Raw genomic sequence first — 20659 nt, 5'->3', positions numbered from 1 at the left:
AAAGGATGTGTGGAGACATGTTTGATTCTCAATCAAATCTCCAAGTGGGAGAAATGTCGGCAGAACAAGTTGGCAATAATTATTGATGGGGTCAACTAAATAAATAAGCACATATTTGTTGAATTTATTTATCAAATAAAGTGGGAATAAAAACGTGTGAGTTGGCATTCAAATAGAAGACGGAAGATGCGTATAATACGCGTCTTCCACACGGTCAAGGGGCTCTATAAATAGAGCTCTCCCTTCATTATGAAATTATCCCTTTTCGAGTTTTCTCTCATCTTATAACATTCTATAATATTTGTGAGGTGTTTTGTACTCCTGTATTAAGAGAGTGTGTGTTCTCTTTGGAAACACAGTAGGTGAGTTGACACTACAAAATATTATAGTGGAAATTCTTTTCATCTTGCTCGTGGTTTTTACCCTAATAATTTTTAGGGGTTTTCCACGTAAATCTCGGTGTCCAGTTTATTCTTTATTTTCGGGTTTTATTATCTCAAATTACTGCAAGTGGGACAACATCTTCCTTAATACTACTCCTCTTGATGATATTCTACCTATCGCAAACCTTCTTTCGAATGGATTCAAATTCCCAGGTCGAAATAAATTAAAATTCTGACCAAGTTCCTTACTTTTTACAAAATTCATCCTCCCGCCGAAGTATATCATCTATTCAGTCGGTCCATTCGAGGATATCAGGTGGCCACTCTGTCAGAGAGATGAACTTTAGTGATCTTGGATCAGAGCCGGCAGTGAGACACGGGTCGAGGGGTGCTGTTTCTGAAGGGTTTAGCGCATCCTATAAAGAGATTAGTGATGATGACGCCATATTAATTTATATAAATGATCCTGGGAAAACCATTGAGAAGTTTGAATATGCGGGGAACTTAATTAGGACTGGGAAATATTCTATCTTGACTTTTATGCCTAGGAATTTGTTTGAACAGTTTCATCGGGTTGCATACATCTACTTTCTTGTAATTGCCATTCTCAACCAACTTCCCCAGCTGACTGTTTTTGGTCGGGCAGCTTCAATTATGCCATTAGCCTTTGTTCTTTTGGTTACGGCCATTAAAGATGCATATGAAGACTATAGGCGGCACCAATCAGACAAGATTGAGAATAATCGATTGGCCTGGGTGCTTGCAAACGAACAGTTTCAGCAGAAAAAATGGAAAGACATATGGGTTGGTGAGATCATCAAAATTTCTAGGAATGAAAGTATTCCTCATGACATGGTACTACTCTCTCCGAGTGACTCTACTGGAGTTGCTTACATACAGACTACGAATTTGGATTGGGAGTCAAATTTGAAGGCGCGATACGCGAAGCAAGAGACACATGAAAATTCTGGGTGAGGAAAGGATTAGTGGGTTGATCAAGTGTGAAAAACCTAATAGGAACATTTATGGATTCCATGCGAACATGGATCTTGATGGAAAACGTATTTTCGTTGGGCCTTCAAATATAATTCTAAGGGGTGTGAGCTAAAGAACACTGCTTGGGCCCTTGGTGTTGCAGTTTATGCTGGTGGAGAGACCAAAGCTATGCTCAACAACTCAGGAGCTCCATCGAAGAGAAGCCATCTTGAGACAAGTATGAACCGGGAGATAGTTTTCCTTTCAATTTTCCTTGTTCTGCTGTGTACCTTAGTATGTATCGGTCATGGTGTTTGGATAAGAAGACACAAATATGAGCTGGAACAAATGCAATTTTACAGGAAAAAGGACTATTCAAAACCTGATGTCGGAAATTACGACTATTATGGTTTGGGAATGGAGATATTCTTTGTTTTTCTCATGTCAGTTATTCTGTTCCAAATTATGATTCCCATATCGTTGTACATATCCATGGAGCTTGTTCGTGTAGGTCAGGCATATTTTATGATCCGTGATGACAGGATGCTTGATCAGTCCTCAAATTCTAGATTTCAGTGCAGGGCAGTGAATATAAATGAAGATTTGGGACAGATAAAATATGTTTTCTCTGACAAAATCGGTACGCTCACTGAGAATAAAATGGAATTTCAATGTGCCAGCGTCGGGGGTCTAGACTTCAGCAATGGGAAAGCAGACTCTGAAAATGGGCGAGTAGGATCTTTAGTCCAAGGTATTAATAGCAAATTGCGTTCATGCTCTTATCTCATGTGCATTTCTCTTGCTCCTTTTCTTTTTATTCCATGACAATATTTTATATCATAATATGCCAACTATTTTTGTTATAGCCATATTTTTTTATTCTTTTTTAATTTGTTTTCAGTTGATGGGATTGTTTTGAGGCCAAAGATGAAGGTAAAGATTGATTTGAAGCTCCTGAAATTATCAAAAAGGAAATACACAAATGAGGGCAGGCTAGTTTATGATTTTTTTTGTGGCATTGGCCGCTTGTAACACCATTGTACCTCTAACTATGGAGACATCTGATCCTGCTGTTAAAGTTAGTAGAATACCAAGGGGAGTCTCCAGATGAACAAGCATTGTTCTATGCTGCTGCATCCTATGGTTTTATGCTCATTGAAAGAACTTCAGGGCATATGGCTATCGATATTCAAGGGGAAAGGCAAAGGTAAATCAAAGTTATTTGTGTCCCAATGTATTTGCTATTGCAATCATTCCTTTTTTTTAATTACTGTGACATCTATGGGTATGTTTGCTTATGTTTGAGGTATTTTTTAAAATACTTCCTGAAAATGTATTTTTGGGAAATGAATTGGGAAATATGATGTATGCTGGCCATGTTCTCTAAAGGAGTCTGTGTCTACTGTAGATGTTTATACCATGTTAAAGTTAATTAGGCTTATTTAATTTTTAATAACAAATATATATTTTAAAATGTTAAATATAATTTAGAATTAGAATATAATATACTAACAGAATTAATGCTCAGTTGTAAAAGTTTGAATTACTATAACGATTATTCGTGGAGGTGAAAGTTGAGTGAAGATATATTTATGATCAATAGTTTGAAGTGATATGGATATTTTTTTTTATTTTTCTGGGAATGAAGATCGATAGAAGAATAAGTATGCTTTTCACTTCTCAGTTCAGGAGTGTGTTATATCGTTGGGAGCTTAGTGTCTTCGAGATGAGAAGTTGCTAATTGACTGAGAAACAAATGATTATTTGGAATTACGATAGAATGCCTATGAGACAGGGAGATACTATAAAAAAGATGCATCCCATCATATATGAACTGGTTTACTACGACAGTTTTAATTGTGCTTTTTCGTACATTGTTCTTCATTTGTAGCTTTCCTGTTTGAGTTGGCATCACGTTTAATTTTTTTTAGTTTTTCATTTTATTTTATCTTTGATTGTTTGATTTTTCCATTCCTTTTGTTCAATCAAACATTTGAAGTAGATATTTATTTTAATTATGTTGCAGTTTCAGTGTCTTGGGTTTGCACGAGTTTGACAGTGATAGAAAAAGAATGTCAGTTACGTTAGGTTTTCCTGATAAGACGGTAAAGATGTTTGTAAAAAGAGCTGATACCTCCATGTTCAGTATCATAGATAGATCTTTGAAGTTGAATGTGGTAAAAACGACTGAAGAGCATTTTCACTCTTTTTCCTCAAAGGGCTTGAGAACACTTGTTATTGGAATGAGGGGTATGAATGCATCTGAATTTGAGCAGTGCCAATCATCTTATGAATTGGCAAGCACAGCCTTGAAAGGGAGGGCAGCTTTACTTCGCAAAGTGGCTAACATTGAAAACAATCTTAATATTTTAGGTGCATCTGGAATTGAAGACAAATTGCAGCAAGGCGTGCTAGAAGCAATCATGTATTTGAGAAGGGGGTTTTGACTGGAGACAAGCAACAAATTCAGGGTTGCGATTTGGACCACAACACTGCCGGAGTTTAATCACTTATTTATTTCTGATGTGGTTAGCGATTGGAAGTTTGTATGCCGTTGATCTTATTTTATAACTGTTTTTATAATTATGTAAACGTGTAAAGTGGATTACTCTCGTTTGTAATCCGGCCTTATATTTTAATAAAGTTTAGTTTCGTATCAAAAAAAAAAAAATAACACTAAGGACTCGTGTAGAAAGGACTTAGAAGATGCTTTAGTTATGTGTCATTCAGATGCCGCATGTGGGAGTCCAATAACTGGTGGGAGTCAACTTGCATTAATTATTGATGGTACAAGCCTCGTCTATGTTCTAGATACAGACCTTGAAGAACAGGTAGTCATTTGAAGAATGCACTAGTCTCTTCTCCCTTTCCATGTTCTAAACTGCACCTCCATTCTTTCCTCTCTCTCTCACTCCCACATGGAGAAAACAAATACCCTTTTGTTATCTAATTTATTCATATCAATCTTTCTATAGCTTTTTGAATTAGCAAGCAAATGTACTGTTGTATTGTGTTGTCGGGTGGCTCCATTGCAAAAAGCTGGAATTGTTTCCGTGATAAAGAATAGAACAGATGACATGACCCTTTCCATTGGTGATGGTAAGCATCATTATATATCTGCTTTAGGGTGAAACCAAGTAGTTCGGAAACGGGCAAAGAGAAAGAAAGTAACTTAGTGTCATGTGTTTGAGCTTCTAATGAATCAGACTTTTTCTCGTCACAATTATTAGGTGCAAATGATGTTTCAATTATCCAAATGGCTGATGTGGGCATTGGAATTAGTGGACAAGAGGGCTGGCAAGCTGTCATGGCATCGGATTTTGCAATGAGTCAGTTCAGATTGTTGGTCTTGTTATTGTTAGTTCATGGACATTGGAATTATCAGCAGACGAGCTACATGATATTGTACAACTTCTACAGGAATGCTATTTTTGTGCTCGTCTTGTTCTGGTGAGTATCCTTTGGAAGATCAATTGTCCCCTGCGTATTTGTTAATTTATTTATGAATATATTCAATGAATATATGGATAGCAGTTACCTATTATTTTGGATCAGGTTTTATCTGAGCTTGAACTCAGCTTCCGAACTAGAGTCAAGTCAAAGAACTAATGTAAATGAAAATTGACAATGATAATTGATTACATTTTGAGTTACTATTTTCATCTTGTAATGAATAAAAAATGTTAGTCCCCTACCTGTATCGAATTGAATATAGTTTTTTTTAGTACATGGTATATTCTCTTTTTATCTTGTAATAATTAATCCTCTGCATGTATCCAATAGAGTATGGTACTTTTACTACATGTTCTACTTCGAGTCTAATATGAAAAATATTGTTCAAAGCAACAAACTGTTCATTTATAGTGATGTTAACACATGAATATAGTAAGAACCTCTTACGAAAAGATTGGAACCCTAGCATAAATGAAAATTTGGTCTAAACATTGGTTTTCAACCAACACCACCTCACTTTTTTCTTTCCAGGTATACGCTCTTCACGGGTTTCACTTTGACAACTGCAATCATCGATTGGAGCAGTGTCTTATATTCAGTTATATACACATCTTTTCCTACAATTGTTATTGGAATTCTGGATAAGGATTTAAGTAGAACCACTCTGACGAAGTATCCTCAACTTTATACAGCTGGACAAAGACAAGAAAGTTACAGTGGAAAATTATTCTGGGTAACAATATTGGACACATTGTGGCAAAGCTTAGCTGCCTTCTTTGTGCCTCTTCTGGCTTACTGGGGTAGTGACGTGGATGGTTCAAGAATAGGCGATCTTTGGACTATTGGACTGGTAATATTGGTGAATGTACATTTGGCAATTGATGTAATCTGGTGGTATTGGATAATTCACTCGGCCATTTGGGGATCTATAATTTCTACCTTCATTTGTATCATTCTTATCGACGCACTGACATTTCTTCCTGGATATTGGTAAATTCACATAACTACATTAATATCGTGCAGATAATTCCATGATGCTTAGAAAAGATGAATTGTGGATATTGAAGGCTTCTTTTGCTTGGCATATTGTGCATTTCTTGCATATTTGACTGATCACTAAAGGTTTGACTATGTATTTTTTTTCAATCAACCTGGTATATATCGTATAATTGGCATAATGAGCACTTGTTTTTTGGCCTGAAGGGTTGTGAGAGAGAGAGAGGTGGGGGGGAGGGGATGTTTAGCTAGTTCACATGGAGTTTCTGAGTTACAATCCTAAAAATTTCAATCGATTTGCGGAGCTTGCCCTGTCCTACGCTGGGGGAATGGGTGGTATTAACGGAAGCTCTTCGTTTGGATCCAAACATAACTAAAAGAGGGGTTGTTTGAGTTTTGAGCATTCCAACGACAAAATACTTGGCAGTGTTGGCTATGTTTAAACTGTAACCCTAACCCTTAGGGCCAACCAATCATGAGTTGGCACTGGCATATTAAGTTCTTCATGTTCCTTTAAATCAAACATGTTCTCTCAGTATTTAAAAACATTTTTGTTATTTACATGATTTACCATAATATTGCACCATATAGGACATCTCCATAACGAAGCTTATAGGCAACATCAGATTCCACTAATACTTGTCAAAAAATCTCAATTTGTGATGGCTTTTGGACATCGAATTTCACAATCACCAGCCATCTGCAATAGCCGTTGAATATTAGTAGAAGCTAAACTTCTATTTTACTAATTCTACACCTAACATTTTCCTTGAATAAATTTTTGTTGCCATGAAAGATGAATATAGTGGTGTCTTGCATTACGGAGGCTATAATTGCTACATGTATCGATGGTTTCAATAGAGAGAGAGTGCTTGTTATTTGTCATCATATTTACTTGAAAAAAAAAAGAGTATATAGCAAAGTTCTTGGGCAACTTATTTAAAAATATCCCTATCTATTTTCAACTTTCTTTTTACTACTCATCCCTCTAAAACTTAGTTTTAACTACCCCAATTTTTTAAAATTCTCATAATACTCTTATCTACTTAATTATGGTACGTGGCATTGTTATACATATTGAGCATGTTCTTAAAGACATATAGCTCCAAACTTCATTGTTTCAGAAATGTACCCTGTCAACAAATGGTACATTCGATGTTCTTGTGAAAAATAAAAAGCTCTTCATTAGAAAATACACTATATATATGATTTTGTATGTAAAAGTGGAATTCGTGGCATGATTGCAACCACTATGACGCCCACCCCAATCAAACAGCGGTCTGTGGAAAGAATTTGATAAGGTGTACTAAGGCTAAAGAACATATTATTTTGCAATTTGTGCTGATTGTTTTTGTAAAATAAAAGATAAATATAAAGTAACCGTTAGAAAAACCCATAGTAAAGAATGTCACCTATGCAAGCCTATGAAACCAGGGCATGATAAAATGTTATTGGAACACAGCTACCTCTGAAAACTCTTGGGCCGGTGTGCTACGTGCACAGGAGGAGCCACCTCGATCTTTTGTGAGCCATCTTTGGAATTTCACCGGTAGTGCATTGATGTATCAGATCGCGATGAGGATGTTATATTTTGCAGGACGGGTGAAGGTACTACCTCTCTTGTTTTGGTTTGTGGAAAGAGTTTTCTAGAAAACTCATAGTTGATAGTCTCGTTTGTCCCGTTTGTGGAACGTGTATGTAGCCCCCTTCTCATTCCCCTTGAACTTGAAGTCATACACACCAATTTTTTCACGACAATAGCGAAGATAACAAAGCTGATTTATAACGTTACGGATGGTATGTGATAAATGAGGCAAAAACAATATAAAAGAGGCAAAAACTTGTGTGAGACGGTCTCATGGGTCGTATTTTGTAAGACAGATCTCTTATTTGGGTCATCCATGAAAAAGTATTACTTTTTATGCTAAGAGTATTACTTTTTATTGTGAATATCGGTAGGGTTGACCCGTCTCACAGATAAAAATTCATGAGACTGTCTCACAAGAGACCTACTGATAGAAGTAGTTTTTACGTGTTTTATTGCATTAGTTTGTGTGTGTTTGCATTGTGCATGCGTACATTTTGTTTACATTTTGTTCATTTTAGAGTAAAAATTTGCATTTGGTCATGTCTCACCTGGGCGTAACGAATTGGCAGGTAAACTGGCCGGAAAAAGGAAATCGGAGCAAAGTGTACCAGCAAGAAGACAATGGACATACCACCCGAGCGCGAGAAGTAATCCACAAAGAAAAGTTACAGAATATGTGGCGCTCGATCGGTAATTTTCTACCGCCCGAGCGCCGAAAGCCGCACTCCCCAAGTGTTTTACAAAGAGTGTGGCGCTCGAGCGGTAATTCTTTACCGCCCGAGCGCCACCTAAGTTTGGCAAGATTTGGCAGCCGATTCTTTACCTTATTTTGGGAGTGTGGCTGATATGGGAAGGGGAGGGATGAGATTTGAGATTCATTCAGACATATTTTCAGAGCGGCCACAAGCTTGGGAGAGAATTGGGCGCTTGGATTGAAGATTCGACACTTTCCGGGCACCGTTCTTCACATTTTCGTCAATTCTAGTATTTCTAACTTAGTCTTTATCTTCTAAACTTTGTTTTGCTGATTTCAATCATGAATTCTAGTAGCTAGCTTTAGTATTTGTTGGGATTTGAGGGGATCCTACCCCAAAACTTCGATTTAATTTAATTCAATTTCGATTTCGGGTTTATTCTTGATTATACTATTGTTTTTCTTCGTGTTGTTAGAGCAGAGCGAATTTTAACAACGAGTTTATATCGTGAGTGAGTTCGAGAGAATAACTTGTGATAGGAACGAGTAGTATAATCCGTGGATTTACAATTTACATAGACATATGAGATTGGATACGCGCCGATAGTCATAGTCCTAAGGGTCGAAAACTAGGGGATTTCACATATCGACATGCGATTCACTCTTGATAAATAATTAAAGACATTTAATTACTTCATTGAGTCGAATTAGTTTGGCATAGCTCGAGAGAGTGTGTTCAATTGAATAGGAAGTCCTGTCGGAAGCGTAAATCGATATCGAACGAATTAATTAATTAACGAGGGGTAGGTGAACCGATATTCCCAACAAATCCTTCTTTTCATTGAATTTTAATCAACCATTTTAGATATTATCTTCCATCAGTTAATTATTGAATCTTTTTATTTGCATATTTGCTCAAGAATAGTAGTGTTAAAACAATCAAATCAATTTTCGTTGCTAAATGTTAAATAACTTAAAATAACCATTGTTAAATACAGTCTTCAGTGGAACGATACTCGTACTCCGGTACATTATACTATTACTTGACATCGTGCACTTGCGATAAATTTTGAGCATACAAAACCATATTTTTATTAAGGATTTCACAGTGCAAGTTTTGCTCGATCAAGTTTTTGGCGCCGTTACCGGAGACTGTTAATCTACAATTTTTTTTAGATATTTTCTTTAGCAGTTTTTTTTTATTTTTCTTTTTGAACTAACGCTCCGTATTCTGTTCCAGATCTCTTGTCCAGTGCATGCCAAGGTCTCTCGAGTCTGAACTAGAGATATTCGATCCCGAGATTGAAAGAACATTACGCAGACGACAACAACAGCAGAGACTTAGAGACATAATGAACAGGAACGAGCGTGAGGAGGAGCATCACGAAGATCTAAGGATCGAAGAGCCAAGGCGCATACCCATGCGTGAGTATGCGCAACCGTCGCTTGACGGGGCACGTCCAAGCATAGTGCGCACAACTGTCAGGGCAAACCAATTTGAGATCAAGCCAGCAATAATTCAAATGATCCAGAACACTGTCCAATTCGGGGGGAATACGCTGGATGATCCGAACACTCACATCGCCGACTTCTTAGAAATTTGCGATACTTTTAAATTTAATGGAGTTTCAGATGATGCTGTTAGACTACGTTTATTTCCCTTTTTATTGCGTGATAAAGCTAAATCTTGGTTGAATTTTTTACCTGCAGGTTCAATCACAACTTGGGATGATATGACCAAGGCATTTCTTTTAAAGTACTTTGCTCCATCAAAAACCATGAAGCTGCGAGCGGACATAACCACCTTCTCTCAATTTGATCAGGAGTCACTCTACGAGGCGTGGGAGCGCTACAAAGACTTATTGCGAAGATGCCCACATCATGAGTTGCCTCTTGGGTTAGTGGTCCAAACTTTTTACTATGGTTTAATTTCATCTAACCGGACCATGATAGATGCTGCGGCCTGCGGAAATCTGTTGAGGAAAACGGCCGAAGAGGGGTATGAGTTACTAGAGGAGATGGCTGCTAGCAGCTATCACCCTCAATCCGAAAGGAACACTCAGCGAAGGACTGCAGGAATACACCTGGTAACTGACTTTTCAGCTGTCACTGCACAATTAGAAGCACTCAACAGGAAAGTAGACAGCATGAAAATAAACGGGACAGCGATGCGCCTGCAAGAGATATTTTGTGAAAAATGCGGAGGGGAACACTATGTTAAAGACTGTCAAGACAGTGGTCCTTCCTATGTAAATGAGGAGGCACCAGTGAATCAAGTGGGGATTCAAAACCGTCCGAGGAATGATCCTTATTCAAATACATATAATCCTGGATGGAGACAACACCCCAAGTTCTCATGGGGTGGCCAAGGCAGTCAAACGTGACCACAAGGAGGACAGCAGTATAGTAAGCAACCGATGTATCGAAATGAAACTCGAGATGAAAAATCAAACTTGGAGCAAATGATGTCGAAGTTCATTTCATCCACTGAAACTAGACTCCAAAACCAAGATGCATCGATAAAAGGACTCGAGAATCAGATTGGGCAGTTAGCCAAAATGATAGCCAGTAGAGAGCCAGGCACCTTGCCTAGTAACACGGAGACTAATCCAAAAGAGCAAGTGAAGGCCATTGAGTTGAAGAGTGGAAAGGTTCTAGAGTCACGGGAAAAAGAAAAAATTCAAGCAGGGGATGAGCAGACTGCAACATCTAAAGGTAAGTCTTCTAACTCTACACCAGCACCCACTGCACAGTCTAAGATTGTTATCCCTCCACCTTTCCCTGCAGCATTGAAAAAAGCAAAACTAGATGCACAATTCGGTAAGTTTCTAGAGGTGTTTAAAAAATTGCATATCAATATTCCTTTTGTCGATGCTTTGATGCAAATGCCTAGTTATGCTAAATTTTTGAAGGACATCTTAGCAAACAAGAGAAAATTGGAGGATCACATGACGGTAAGTCTAACTGAAAACTGCTCTGCTTTGATGCAAAACAAGATCTCACCGAAACTCAAAGATCCAGGGAGTTTTTCTATTCCTTGCATGATTGGTGATGTTTTTTTTCATAAAGCGTTATGTGATCTTGGTGCAAGTATCAACCTCATGCCTTTTTCTGTGTTCAGGAAACTTGGATTGGGAGAACCTAAACCGACAAGGATGTCTTTACAACTAGCTGACAGATCTGTCAAGTATCCAAGAGGAGTGATTGAGGATGTGTTAGTCAAGGTGGGCAAATTTATCTTCCCTGCATATTTGTTGGTGCTCGACATGGAGGAGGATATTGAGATGCCTCTAATTTTGGGGAGACCGTTCCGTGCAACTGGCAAGGCTCTGATAGATGTGCAGGAAGGGAAGTTAACATTGAGAGTGGGAGAAGAGGAGATTACTTTTGACGTTTTTAATACACTTAAGCACACTTTGCATGCTGATAGTTGTTATAGAATTGATGCTATTGCTTCTCTTGTGTCTAACCATGTGCAGGATGCTCTTAAGGACCCTTTGGAGGCCACTCTCACTACTGAAATGGGAGGAGATGAATTGGCTGAAGAAAAAGCTGAAATAGTGGCATACTTTTAACGCCAACCATCCATGGAGAAAGCCAATGAAGATGCGACTAGCGGATTTAGGAGAGCGAAGAGATTTGACACCGCCAAAGTCAAGCATCGAGGACCCACCAACACTTGAGCTAAAAACACTGCCTCCACACCTAAAGTATCTATACCTAGGTGCGAATAACACTTTACCTGTCAGGGGGTCTGCTGCTTTGACAGATGTGAGGGAGGACAAACTGTTGGAAGTTTTGAAAGCGCACAAGAGTGCATTTGCGTGGAAGATGACAGATATCAAATGGATCAATCCATCAGGCTGCATGCACAAGATTTTGATGGAAGACAAACTGTTGGAAGTTTTGAAAGCGAACAAAAGTGCATTTGCGTGGAAGATGACAGATATCAAAGGGATCAATCCATCAGTCTGCATGCACAAGATCTTGATGGAAGACAAATACTCAACTCTTGTGCAACCTCAGAGAAGATTGAATCCAAAGATGCAAGAGGTAGTGAAGGCTGAAACGATTAAGCTTCTCGATGCAGGTATTATCTATCCTATATCTGATAGTGCATGGGTAAGTCCTGTTCAGCGTGTGCCGAAAAAAGGTGGGATTACTGTGATCACAAATGAAAATAATGAATTAATACCCTCTAGGACTGTTACGGGATGGCGTGTGTGCATTGACTATAGAAAATTAAATGATGCCACCCGTAAAGACCACTTTCCCCTTCCTTTTATTGATCAAATGCTTGAGGGGTTAGCGGGTCACGAGTATTATTGTTTTTTGGATGGGTATTCTGGGTATAATCAAATCACTATTGCACCTGAGGACCAAGAGAAAACCACTTTCACTTGTCCTTATGGAACTTTTGCTTTTCGCCGTATGCCTTTTGGTCTTTGTAATGCACCGGCTACATTTCAGCGCTGTATGACTGCTATATTCCATGATATGATTGAAACTTTTTTGGAAATATTTATGGATGACTTTTCTATCTTTGGTGCAACGTTTGATGAGTGTTTGCCGCATTTGAGATCTGTGTTGAGGAGGTGCGAGGAGACGAACCTGGTACTTAATTGGGAGAAGTGTCACTTCATGGTACAAGAGGGAATTGTCCTAGGGCACAAGATTTCGGAGAACGGAATAGCGGTGGACAAGGCAAAAGTCGAAGTTATCAAGAACTTACCACCTCCGACATCCATAAAGGGAGTTAGAAGTTTTCTAGGCCACGCCGGTTTTTATCGGCGTTTTATCAAAGATTTTTCTAAAATTGCCAAACCTCTATCTTCCTTACTTATGAAAGATATGCCCTTTGATTTTAATTCTGACCGTTTACAGGCATACGAGGATTTGAAGGAGCGCTTGGTGACGGCTCCTGTCTTGGTGGCTCCAGCTTGGGATCTACCATTCGAGGTCATGTGCGATGCCAGTGATACTGCGGTGGTAGCTGTGCTTGGCCAGCGGCAAAACAAGGTATTTCATACAATCTACTACGCAAGTAAGACCTTAGATGAGGCTCAATTGAATTATGCGACAACTGAAAAGGAATTACTTGCAGTAGTATTTGCTCTTGACAAATTTCACTCATATCTTTTTCTGTCCAAAGTCATTGTTTACACCGACCACTCTGAACTTAAATATTTACTTGCTAAAAAAGATGCAAAGCCACGCCTTCTTCGATGGATTTTACTGTTACAAGAATTTGATTTAGAAATAAAAGATAAGAAGGGTGTTTGTGGCGGATCATCTGTCTAGGTGGGAGCTAGTTAATAATGACAGTGTAGATCATGCTATAAATGATTGGTTTCCTGATGAGCAACTATTTGAGGTGAGACACTGTCCTTGGCATGCGAATTTTGCTAACTTTCTTGTCACAGGCACACCACCACCAAATCTATCATTTCACCAACGAAAAAAATTCTTCTCTGACGTGAAATATTACTTTTGGGAGGAACCGTTTTTGTTTAAGATTTGTGCAGATTCTATGATAAGAAGGTGTGTTGCAGAGGAGGAGTTTGGGCAAATTCTCAATCATTGTCATGACCGTGAGGTAGGTGGTCACTTCGGACCAACAAGGACGGCATCTAAGGTACTCGAATGTGGCTTTTATTGGCCAACCCTATTTAAAGATGCTCGTTCTTATGTGCTAGCCTTTGATAAATGCCAGCGGACAGGTAACATCTCTAACCGTCATGCAATGCCATTGAATAACATCATTGAGTGTGAGGTTTTTGATGTGTGGGAGATAGACTTCATGGGACCGTTTCCCAGTTCATTCACGAAAAAATATATTTTGGTGGCGGTTGACTATGTGTCTAAATGGGTAGAGGCAGAAGCATACGCCACTAATGATGCTCAGGTGGTCTTGAAATTTTTGAAGAAAAATATTTTTAACAGATTTGGAACACCGAGAGCGATCATTAGTGATGGTGGCACTCATTTCTGCAACAAATTATTTGAAAAACTCTTGAGCAAATATGGTGTCACACACAAGATCTCTACCCCCTATCACCCCCAGACAAGTGGTCAAGTTGAGGTGTCTAATCGAGAAAACAAGCGAATTTTGGAAAAAGTGGTGGGTGTCAGTAGGAAAGATTGGTCGGTGAGGTTAGATAATGCTCTTTGGGCATATAGGACTGCTTTTAAAACACCTATAGGCACTACACCATATAGGTTGTTGTTTGGTAAAGCATGTCATTTACCTGTAGAATTGGAGCATCGAGCGTATTGGGCCACAAAAGCATTGAACTTCAATTTTACTGATGCAGGTGAACGACGTCTGCTGCAACTGGATCAGTTAGAGGAATTCCGGAACCTGGCATATGATCTTGCACTGTCATACAAGGAGAAGACAAAGAAGGCCCATGATAAGCGGATCATCGAGAGGGAATTCAAGGAAGGGGACAATGTTTTACTCTACAACTCCCGATGGCAACTGTTTCCTGGAAAATTGAAGTCACGATGGTCTGGACCATTCGTGATCTCTAAAGTATACCCGTCGGGAGCCGTGGAACTGCACGATGGGAAGGATGGGACATTCATGGTCAATGCCCAGCGACTGAAGCACTACATGGGTGGCATAATGGAGCCACAACTTGGAATCACCCGGTTCCAAGACAATTCAAACTGAAACCAGCCGACAGTCTAGCTCTCGAATGTAAATTGAGAACTACTTTTCTTTTCCCTCTCTTGCATTTAATTTGATTTTTCTTTCTTGTCAAGTTTGTTTTATTTTATCTTACTGTTGTTTCGTTTTTAAAGAAAAAAAAAAAAAAAAAGACAAACAAAATTTTTTTCCAGAGAGCTCGGCGCTCGGGCTGTAATATTTTACCGCTCGAGCGCGGCCATTCATTTCACGAAAAGACTTCCAGAGAACCTGGTGCTCGAGCGGTAATTTTCTACGGCTCGAGCGCGCCTGCAGATAAAAAACGCGAAAATCCTTTTCTCTCTCTCATTCTGTGAAATTCTCCCCAAACCCCTAACTTATCTCACCCCTTTTTCAATTTTCCTGTGCAGGGGTTTCAATCCTTACCCAAATCCGCGGCACGGTGGAACAATCTTCGTAGGGAAACAAGAATATTCATCGCTCCGGTCATCTTCTCCGATTCAAGGCACAATTTCCGTCAACACCACTATGGCACCAAAGAAATTGAAAGGTACTCCCGGTTCTTCATCTTCCTCCTCGTTTGATAGAACTCGCTTTTTGAATGCGGCGGCTAGGGACAGATATGACCATGCTAAAATACATAGAAACCCCATTGCCGAAGGAGGATTTCGTCGTACCTTTAACGATAGATACTTGCCAACTCTTGTGGACTTGGAAAGAAGAGGATGGGAAAAATTTAGTGAGCCACCTAAGGCGACTGTGGTGTCCGTGGTTAGGGAATTCTACGCTAATGCCGGTGAACGGACTGATAGTAGGGCATTTGTTAGAGGAAGGCTTGTGCCGTTTGATTCTGCCACGATCAACTCCCTCTTAGAAACGGCCGAGGTCGATGACTCTAACTTCCAGGAGTTGGTGGTTGCTCCCAACTACAACTTGATTATCGAGACTCTATGCCACCCGGGTGCGATGTGGAAACCGTTGGGCGGACCGCCAAGCTGTTTTGACTAGAAATACTTGCAAGCTAACATTGCCCTGTGGTATTTGTTTGTGGCCCGTAGGATGATGCCAGTCTCGCATAAAAGCGAGGTGAAAAAGGAACGAGCGGTTCTACTTTTTGCTTTGACCCAAGGATATGACATAAATGTGGACAAACTTATAGCTTCTCAGATCATGTTGAGTGCTCGCAACAGCCACGTTGGTCTTTTCTTTCCAACCATCATATCCGAATTGTGTGCACGAGCAGGGGTAAACTTCCGGGACGACGAGGAGTGGCTTCAACCGATGAAGCCAATTTGTCATGACGATTAACAGCGAAAAAGGGCAAAACGACAGGTGGACTTCCCCACTCAGTCGGAGGAAGCCGGTGGATCCAGCGCCGCCGCCCCTCGTCGCCCGCAGCCCCGCAGGCGCACTCAGAACGAGAAAATGGACGAGAGTCTTGCCTTCATGGCCCACCAAAAGCAAGTCAACACAAACTTTCAGGCACAGTTTACCCACCTCGATTCCATGATGCGCACCATGCTCATCCACGGGGGCCATACCACCACAGCCGCCGTTCATTCCTCCCTATCAGTTCCAGTATGACTATCTCCCGCAAGGGGATGCCGCGAGAGTACCACCACCGGAGTACGACGAGGAGGAGCCTTGATCAGGGGAGTTTACTGTTTCCCTTTCGTCTCTTTTCTTTTCTTTTGTCTATTGCATTATTTTTGTTTCAGCATTATTGTTCGTTCGGTCAGTTATTTTTGCATTTGTTGATGTGTTTGCATTCATGTTTGCATTTGTGTTCCTCATCTTTTGTACAATGGGGACATTGCACACCTTTAGTATGAGGGGGTCGTCTTTCGTTTTAGTTTTCTTGTATATTTGTCTTGCATGGGTGTCAGTTGATGGTGAAATTAGACGATTGGTAGCCAGTGATGATTTTGGGCTAAATGAACAGCATGTTACTTAGTCTTATCACTCGTTATAAATCCCCCGGTATATTGAATTTTGTTTATGCACACCGAGTGGATTTTAATAGTAGTGTCAATGATAGTTAAGTTCAATATAATCTGTGAGGGGAACTGGAGAAACAGAAGATGCTAGTAGAACTTGAATGAATACCTGTCGAAATGAGTAACTAACCAGTAACATGAACTCAAATTAAAAATCAAAAGTATTCCTCAAACATCCTTCATCCAGTCGTGCATAGGACTTATAAATTCGCTCCGAGGCCAGATTAATAAACATACACTATATCCAAAGCCTAGGGAGTACGCATGAGAAAACTATGCACCAAAAAAAAAAGAGTAATTGGTATTAAAAAAAAAAAGGGGATGTAAGGTGTGGGGGAGCCAAAAATGGGTGAAATCCTACCCCATGGCTAAAAAAGATGGAGATGTAAGGCGTTGAAGAATGTCCGAGAAAATTTCTGACAAGTGCATAGTGAAAATGATCTACGTACTCCCCATCTTTCTAAACCACTTGAGCCCGTTGGCTATTGACTCCCTACATTTTGTTGTTCAACTATGAAACTCTACCACTGTATGTGTTTACTGGTTGGTCCCAAATAGAAACAGGACTCAGAAAAGAGAAACTTACGCTGACTGGTTGATTCAGCGACCCACATGATTTGCGAATAAAACTGTCTGAAACACAAGCTAGAATGATCCACAGCACACACGATCACACCTCTTGGAAAAATACAATTGTGTTGTGAGGTTCTGAAAAAAGGGTGGTGATGTATGTTGTGATTTGACTAAATGGATGTGGTTCACAAACCCGCTGAGGCCGTAGATTCCAGTTTACTTCTTCACCATCAGTTTAGCTATTTTTAATTCTCTTCACTCTTTGTTGGTTGCATGTTGAGTTGTAGTCCGTAACCTATTTGGCTTGAGGACAAGCCAAAGGTTAGTATGAGGGGGTTGATAGAAGTAGTTTTTACGTGTTTTATTGCATTAGTTTGTGTGTGTTTGCATTGTGCATGCGTACATTTTGTTTACATTTTGTTCATTTTAGAGTAAACATTTGCATTTGGTCATGTCTCACCTGGGCGTAACGAATTGGCAGGTAAACTGGCCGGAAAAAGGAAATCGGAGCAAAGTGTACCAGCAAGAAGACAATGGACATACCGCCCGAGCGCGAGAAGTAATCCACAAAGAAAAGTTACAGAATATGTGGCGCTCGATCGGTAATTTTCTACCGCCCGAGCGCCGAAAGCCGCACTCCCCAAGTGTTTTACAGAGAGTGTGGCGCTCGAGCGGTAATTCTTTACCGCCCGAGCGCCACCTAAGTTTGGCAAGATTTGGCAGCCGATTCTTTACCTTATTTTGGGAGTGTGGCTGATATGGGAAGGGGTGGGACGAGATTTGAGATTCATTCAGACATATTTTCAGAGCGGCCACAAGCTTGGGAGAGAATTGGGCGCTTGGATTGAAGATTCGACACTTTCCGGGCACCGTTCTTCACATTTTCGTCAATTCTAGTATTTCTAACTTAGTCTTTATCTTCTAAACTTTGTTTTGCTGATTTCAATCATGAATTCTAGTAGCTAGCTTTAGTATTTGTTGGGATTTGAGGGGATCCTACCCCAAAACTTCGATTTAATTTAATTCAATTTCGATTTCGGGTTTATTCTTGATTATACTATTGTTTTTCTTCGTGTTGTTAGAGCAGAGCGAATTTTAACAACGAGTTTATATCGTGAGTGAGTTCGAGAGAATAACTTGTGATAGGAACGAGTAGTATAATCCGTGGATTTACAATTTACATAGACATATGAGATTGGATACGCGCCGATAGTCATAGTCCTAAGGGTCGAAAACTAGGGGATTTCACAGATCGACATGCGATTCACTCTTGATAAATAATTAAAGACATTTAATTACTTCATTGAGTCGAATTAGTTTGGCATAGCTCGAGAGAGTGTGTTCAATTGAATAGGAAGTCCTGTCGGAAGCGTAAATCGATATCGAACGAATTAATTAATTAACGAGGGGTAGGTGAACCGATATTCCCAACAAATCCTTCTTTTCAATGAATTTTAATCAATCATTTTAGATATTATCTTCCATCAGTTAATTATTGAATCTTTTTATTTGCATATTTGCTCAAGAATAGTAGTGTTAAAACAATCAAATCAATTTTCGTGCTAAATGTTCAATAACTGAAAATAACCATTGTTAAATACAGTCTTCAGTGGAACGATACTCGTACTCCGGTACATTATACTATTACTTGACATCGTGCACTTGCGATAAATTTTGAGCATACAAAACCATATTTTTATTAAGGATTTCACAGTGCAAGTTTTGCTCGATCACCTACTCTGTAAAAGAAAAGAAAATATTTCATTCACTTGCATCCTTGAGCAGCTGAAGCGTATTTCCAGGCAAAATCTTATATACTATCAATCTTGTGTTTGAAATCTTATTCAAATTCATGTGTAATGATTGCCTTTTCACAAACAAAAAAGCCACACCAAAAATTGCAATTGGCCCAACAACTCCTCCAACTATACTCGACGCAAGAACTACTTTACTGTACGGCCTTCTCTCTTCTTTTTAATGAGGTGAAATTCTTACTGCCAAAGCTTCAGTATGACAGAAGGATTCAACATGCTGTTGTCTATATTTTTTGGATAAACAATTCCCACCATACAAAACCCTTTCCTTAGAATCATATCCCAGACGATCATCTGATACAGGAAATTTGAACTTATTTTTCTTGAGTACTAACAAAAATACAAAACCAACTTTTTGGGAAAACTAGGGGACTCAGGCCACCCAAGAACGTTGTCTTCTAAATCAAGAACTTGAAGATTCACCAATTTGTGAAGTTTTGGCACACGCCCAGACGGATCATTCTCAGATAACACCAAAATCCTCAGATTTACCAAAGCAGACAGTGCATTTGGGAATGATCTATTTAGCGAATTGTTCCTTAAATTCAAAGCACTCAATGCTCGTAAAAATCCTAGCAATTCAGGTACTTCACCAGCGAACCTATTTTTATCCATGACAAGGGTCTGTAGATTTTTTAAGAATGAAATCTGTGCAGGAATTGGGCCATCGAAGGAGTTTGAACTAATATTGAGAATTTCCAGGGAAGACAATCTCGCTATTTCTGAAGGTACTTGCCCTATCAGGCCTAAAGATACTAAAGACAACACTTTCAAACTGGGGAAACTAGCAAGATTTTAAAACAAGGTAGAACCATTGAAGTAGAAAAATCTTCAATCGGGTTTGGAAACCATCTGTTTCCAGTTAAATGGAAAATAGTTATATTGTCTTCATAGTAAGAAAGAGTGAGAATTTGGGTTGGTTCTGAGTTGCTAAATTCTGGATTCTCGCTCCACCTGCTTAAATCTGGTGGGAAGTTGAACTGGTTCTTGATTTTCAAAAAGGGTTTCATTTTGTGAAGATTGCAACTGCTCTGAGTAATGGAAAATCAAGAAGAATAGGGAGAGGAAATGGAAGGCAAAATGTCTCGGTTTATCCACTGATGCAACGCATGAAATGGACAAAGCGGCATTTCTTGATTCTTGAATCCATCAATATTCTTGATTTGAACATACATAACTACAATATCATTTAATGTCAAAAATGATATCATACAATTGTTGAAACCGATGAGGACTTTCTTAATGGTCCCAACTAATTATTCTCACAAGAAATATTGCTAACCTATATATGTCATTGCATGGAGTCTTGTTTGCATTTGGCCGAGTGAGGTTTCTTATTAGAAGCGCAGAAATCAAACACAAACAAGGCGGGGTAGACAACTAAGCTAATTGGTTAGTAGCTTAAGGTGTTTTGCAGAGTAGTAAATCAGATATAATTTCTTTGGAAAGAGACATATTGCTAATCCCGAGGGACAAGAATGAATACAAGTGTCCAAAAACAAATTGACAGCATGATTTCCTTTACATGGCATGC

General features: G+C 39.3%; 1 pseudogene; it reads left to right on the top strand.

The window, feature by feature from the left end:
• The first annotated feature begins 578 nt into the window (after window positions 1-578).
• Window positions 579-5805, top strand: LOC140986811 (phospholipid-transporting ATPase 1-like; annotated as a pseudogene).
• The last annotated feature ends 14854 nt before the right edge of the window (window positions 5806-20659 follow it).

Source organism: Primulina huaijiensis, chromosome 10 (assembly GCF_012295235.1).
Source record: "Primulina huaijiensis isolate GDHJ02 chromosome 10, ASM1229523v2, whole genome shotgun sequence".
Classification (NCBI taxonomy): domain Eukaryota; kingdom Viridiplantae; phylum Streptophyta; class Magnoliopsida; order Lamiales; family Gesneriaceae; genus Primulina; species Primulina huaijiensis.
Note: the sequence above shows the minus strand (reverse complement) of the source record. Positions and strands in the feature narration are given on the sequence as shown.